Source organism: Triticum aestivum, chromosome 1B (genome assembly GCF_018294505.1).
Source record: "Triticum aestivum cultivar Chinese Spring chromosome 1B, IWGSC CS RefSeq v2.1, whole genome shotgun sequence".
NCBI classification, from domain to species: Eukaryota; Viridiplantae; Streptophyta; class Magnoliopsida; order Poales; family Poaceae; genus Triticum; species Triticum aestivum.
Genome location: NC_057795.1, coordinates 254,429,984 through 254,435,703, shown reverse-complemented (window position 1 = coordinate 254,435,703; position 5,720 = coordinate 254,429,984).

Genomic DNA, 5,720 nt, shown 5'->3' with positions numbered 1-5,720 from the left:
ATCATATACAAGCCACGTCGGGCTATTAAATCCCAGATATTGGCTCACTTTATAGCCGAATGGACTGAAGCCGAACTCCCTAAAGAGTACAGCTCATACTCTAACTAGATCAAGTACTTCGATGGCTCCAAAATGTTGGCCGGACTGGGGGCTGGCATAATCCTCACATTTCCCACTGGGGACACAGTCCGCTATGTATTGCAAATAATGTATGCAGACTCTAATAATGCAGCCGGATATGAGGCGCTACTGCATGGTCTTCGCATGGTTGTCTCCATGGGCATACAATGCTTGGAGGTGCGCGGTGATTCGAACCTCGCAATTTCATAGGGCAATGGCGAGTTCGATGCGAAGGACCCAAAAATGATGGCATATCGAAATGCCATATTAAAAATGTCAACTCGGTTCGACGGACTAGAGTTCCATCATGTCGCCCGAGAAAGTAATCAGGTAGCTGACATCCTTGCTCGTATGGGCGCTAAACACGACCCCGTGCCACCCAACACCTTCGTGTAGCAGCTCTTCAAGCCATCTGTGGTGTGGCAGGGTGAGAGCGGTGAAGGCAATACAGACCTGACCATACCCCCAACCGCCGAACACAATGCAGACAACGTCGAAGGTTCGAATATTGAGACAACACCCTCTGCTCATGAGATCATGGCGGTTATCGCCCCTTGGATCAAACCTTACTTGTCCTACCTTAATAGGCAAGAACTCCCCAACGATCAAAACGAGGCATGATGCATAGTTCGGTGCTCCAAAGCCTTCAAAGTGCATGAAGGCAAATTATATAAACGAAGTACAACCGGAGTCCTTCATAGGTGTATCTCCGAAGAGGAGGGAAGGAAACTCTTGGCAAAAATACATGCCGGTCTCGGCGGCCATCATGCGTAGCCCGTGTCCTTGTAAGCAAGGCATTCCAGACAGGCTTTTTCTAGCCTATGCCTCCAGCGGACGCTCAAGACCTTGTCCAACGTTGTGTGGGTTGTCAACTTTTTGCTAATCAGAGCCACGTGCCTCCCACGGCATTAAGAATAATCCCCATCACTTGGCCCTTTGCGGTCTAGGGCTTGACATGGTTGGACCCCTTAAAGGGGGAAGCCACAAAAATAAATACTTACTGGTCATGGTGGATAAATTCACTAAGTGGATAGAAGCCAAACCAGTCAAAACAGCTGAGGCCGGACCACTGATCGACTTTATATCTAGCGTAGTCCACCATTATGGTGTCCCGCACAATATCATCACTGATAATGGCTCTAACTTCATAGCTGATGAGGTGAAAACCTGGTGCTCTAAGTTGGGCACTAAACTCGACTATGCATCTGTGTACCACCCTCGGACGAACGGCCAAGTCGAATGGGTCAATGGTCTAATCATGAGTGGTATTAAGCCTAGACTAGTGCGCTCTTTATGACAACCAGATAAGCACTGGGTTGAGGAACTCAATTCCGTACTCTGGGGACTCCGGGCCACGCCCAATCGAACAACCGGATATACACCTTTCTTTATGGTGTACGGTGCAGAAACCGTATTGCCCTGTGATATTATTCATGACACACCTAGAGTGCGCATGTACGAAAAGAAAGAAGCTGAACTAGATCGGCAGGATGATCTGGATGGAGTTGAAGAGGACCGTGATGTTGCCAAGGCCCGTTACGCATTCTATCAACAACAGGCCAGGCTTTACCAAAGCAGAGAAGTGTGGGCTAAAACATACAACGACGGAGAACTTGTTCTACTCCTCCTAGAGAAGAAAAAGGATACGCTCAAACCCAAATGGGAGGGCCCCTTCATAATTGATGAAGTCCTTACTTGAGGAGCCTATCACCTTCGCAATAAAGAGGATAATCGCCTTGAGCCGAACCCATGGAACGCCGCCCGGCTCCAAAGATTTTATGCATAATTCGGCCTCCCTAGGTCCCAGTTTAAACTAGGTTTTTTCCATTTCCTCTTTCCTTTTCCCATTTTTACCTTTCTCTCCTTATATTGTATGTTCGGATAAACCGCATTGTCGGGGATAGGCATCTTTAAATGTATACATCCCACCATACATGGGGGCTTCTTTTAAAAGAAGCATTTTATTGAAAAGCTTACAAGCTTCTTGTGTCTGTACTATCTGTTGCTTCAGCCATTTTATGCACCTCTATGACTTAAGTTTTTGCCAAGCTAGGTTCCCCCGCTCCTGTGCTTATACCCTACGTTCCCGATTGTTTAGCTAGGGTGTAAAGGGAGCACCTCTGTGATTGTTACAACCGGGTTATCCGGCCCTGTACCTCAGACGGATGAAGCCGAAAGCTAGCGTTCTTAAGGGAATAATTGGTCAGCACATATTCAACAAGATGTTTCCGGAAAAAAGCATAACATTGGTTGTCTGTATTTCAGATACAAGCCCAGCCCAAGAAAAGGAACCCCTAACGGAACTATTCTTCTTGGAAGATGTTTCTTACGTTAAAAAGTAATATAACATAACTCCACCGAACACACTTTGTCTGTTTGAGCAATATGGCTGGATTGCCTGGTTTCCGACAATATTAAATGTTTCATAGTCAAACATATTATATGGAAACACTCCAACTTTTTGGTTCGGAGGTGGAAGCCGAAGGTCTGCGATGACAAAATTTTCATACAATTCAGCAGGAGATAAGTTCGGTCATAAAGTACATGGGTACATCAAATCGAACATCACTCCCTTTCTACACCATCTAGCAAACTATCTAATTTACAATCATGTTGCGAAAATTTTGCCGCCTTCATCACTTGGTCGTATACCAGGCTTACGGGAATTTCCTTCCCGTCGGGTCCCCGTGGTCCAACTCTGGCCATATGGTTCGGGTCAAGACAAATATAGCGTGTCTTCACCCTGGCCCATGCCTCTCGAGCGCCTTCACGGCATGCGGATGTCTTCCACTGCTCGAACCGACTCCAGGCACCCTTGAATAGATCAGCCAACCCCTCCATACTTTCTGTATGGACGTCAGAAGGCCATAAGGCTTTGGCCATATTCTTCATAGCCTTCCGAGCATGCTCGTGCAGCTTTGCCAGCTCCTTCAGAATGTCGCTCTATAGAACTGGCATTTCCTCCTCGGGGCGGCCGGTCAACATACTTGTATCAATCGAACTATCATAGTCCACATTATACAATTCTATCAATAATTCGAACGGTTCACACGACATACCGAATATGCTGCCCTTCAGCTTGTGGTTCTCTTTTTGTGCCTCTAGGAGTTGAGCCTTCAAGCTCTTTATCTCTTCGGCCTGTTTCTTCACTTCTTCCTCTAGTTTCTTATTGTTGCCATAATACATTGGGGCACTCTTTATTTCTTCAAGCTCAGAGGCAGCGGCATTTAGCTGCGTCCGTCTTGTCTCAAGTTCCTGGGACAATGCACTATTTTTCTCCTTCAGAACCTGTGGTCATCAAACGATCCTTAAATCGGTTTTGTCCACCCGCTTTAAGACTCAGGGGATACTCCTATCTATCCACTAAGTTCATAAAAATTTCCTTACCTGCGTATCCTTTGAGAATAGGCGAGCGTCCCCGGTAATTCCGTCTCGGATAGCCTAGATGTATGCGTCTATAGTGCTTAAAGCGCTAAACTCCGGCTCCGTTAAAGCAGGGGCGCACAAGGCCTCTTTCAAGTGACGATGATTCATCGCACTCTCGACCTCGGAGTTAGTAACGGACATCTCATCTGGCTCTTCGAACGGTGAACGAGATTGTGCCGCATTTGGATGCGCCCCCGTCTCGACCGGTACCTCCGGTGCCATATTAGCCGCAGCTCGGCTGGTTGGGATCTTGCTTACGGTTTGTCGTATACCCCTCCCGCAATGATAGAAGGAGGATGGAAAATGAAAATTCGGCTTCACATCCGAATACGACATAAGAGCAATATACCTTTTGGGTGAAGGGGGCAGGTTCAGTGGTACTGTGCTACCTCTTGAGCACTGCGTTGGTTTTCCCTTGAAGAGGAAAGGGTGATGCAGCAAAGTAGCGTAAGTATTTCCCTTAGTTTTTGAGAACCAAGGTATCAATCCAGTAGGAGGCTCCACAGAAGTCCCTCGTACCTACACAAATAAACAAGAACCTCGCAACCAACACCATAAAGGGGTTGTCAATCCCTTCGCGGTAACTTGCAAAAGTGAGATCTGATAGAGATAATAAGATAAGATAAATATTTTTGGTATTTTTATGATATAGATTCGAAAGTAAAGATGCAAATAAAAGTAGATGGGAAACTTATATGATAAAAGATAGACCCGGGGTCCATAGGTTTCACTAGTGGCTTCTCTCAAGATAGCATAAGTATTACGGTGCATGAACAAATTACTGTCGAGCAATTGATAGAAAAGTGAATAGTTATGAGAATATCTAGGCATGATCATGTATATAGGCATCACGTCCGTAACAAGTAGATCGAAACGATTCTTGCATCTACTACTATTACTCCACACATCGACCGACTCCTGCCTGCATCTAGAGTATTAAGTTCATGAAGAACAGAGTAACGCATTAAGAAAGATGACATGATGTAGAGGGATAAACTCAAGCAATATGATATAAACCCCATCTTTATCCTTGATGGCAACAATACAATACGTTCCTTGATGCCCCTGCTATCACAGTGAAAGGACAACGCAAGATTGAACCCAAAGCTAAGCACTTCTCCCATTGCAAGAAAGATCAATCTAGTAGGCCAAACCAAACAGATAATTTGAAGAGACTTGCAAAGATAACCAATCATACATAAAAGAATTCATAGGAGATTCAAATATTTCTCATAGATAAACTTGATCATAAACCCACAATTCATCGGATCTCGACAAACACACCGCAAAAAGAGTTACATCGAATAGATCTCCAAGAAGATCGAGGAGAACTTTGTGTTGAGATTCAAAGAGAGAGAAGAAGCCATCTAGCTAATAACTATGGACCCGAAGGTCTGTGGTAAACTACTCACAACCCATCGGAGAGGCCTAGGAGATGATGTAGAGGCCCTCCCTGGTCGATTCCCCCTCCGGCGGAGCACCGGCGAAGGCTCCAAGATGGTATCTACGGATACAGAAGGTTCCGGCGGTGGAAAAAATATTTCGTGGTGCTCCTGGATGTTTTCAAGGTACGTGGATATATATAGGTGAAGGAGGTAGGTCAGGGGAGCTACGAGGGTGGGGGGCGCACCCACCCCCCTAGGGCGTGCCCTCCTGCCTCATGGCCACCTCGGCTGCTTCTTGATGTCCACTCCAAGAGTCCTGGATTGCGTTTGTTCCAAAAAGATTGCTCCCGAAGGTTTCATTCCGTTTGGACTCCGTTTGATATTCCTTTTCTTCGAAACACTAAAATAGGCAAAAAAATTAGCAATTCGGGCTGGGCCTCCGGTTAGTAGGTTAGTCCCAAAAATGATATAAAAGTGTAAAGTAAAGCCCATAAACATCCAAAACGGGTAATATAATAGCATGGAACAATCAAAAAATATAGATACATTGGAGACGTATGAAGCATCCCCAAGCTTAATAACTGCTCGTCCTCGAGTAGGTAAATGATAAAAATAGAATTTTTGATGTGGAATGCTACCTAGCATATTTATCAATGTAATTTTCTTTATTGTGGCATGAATGTTCAGATCCAAATGATTCAAAATAAAAGTTCATATTGACATAAGAAATAGTAATAATTCAAGCATACCAACAAGGCAATCATGTCTTCTCAAAATAACATGGCTAAA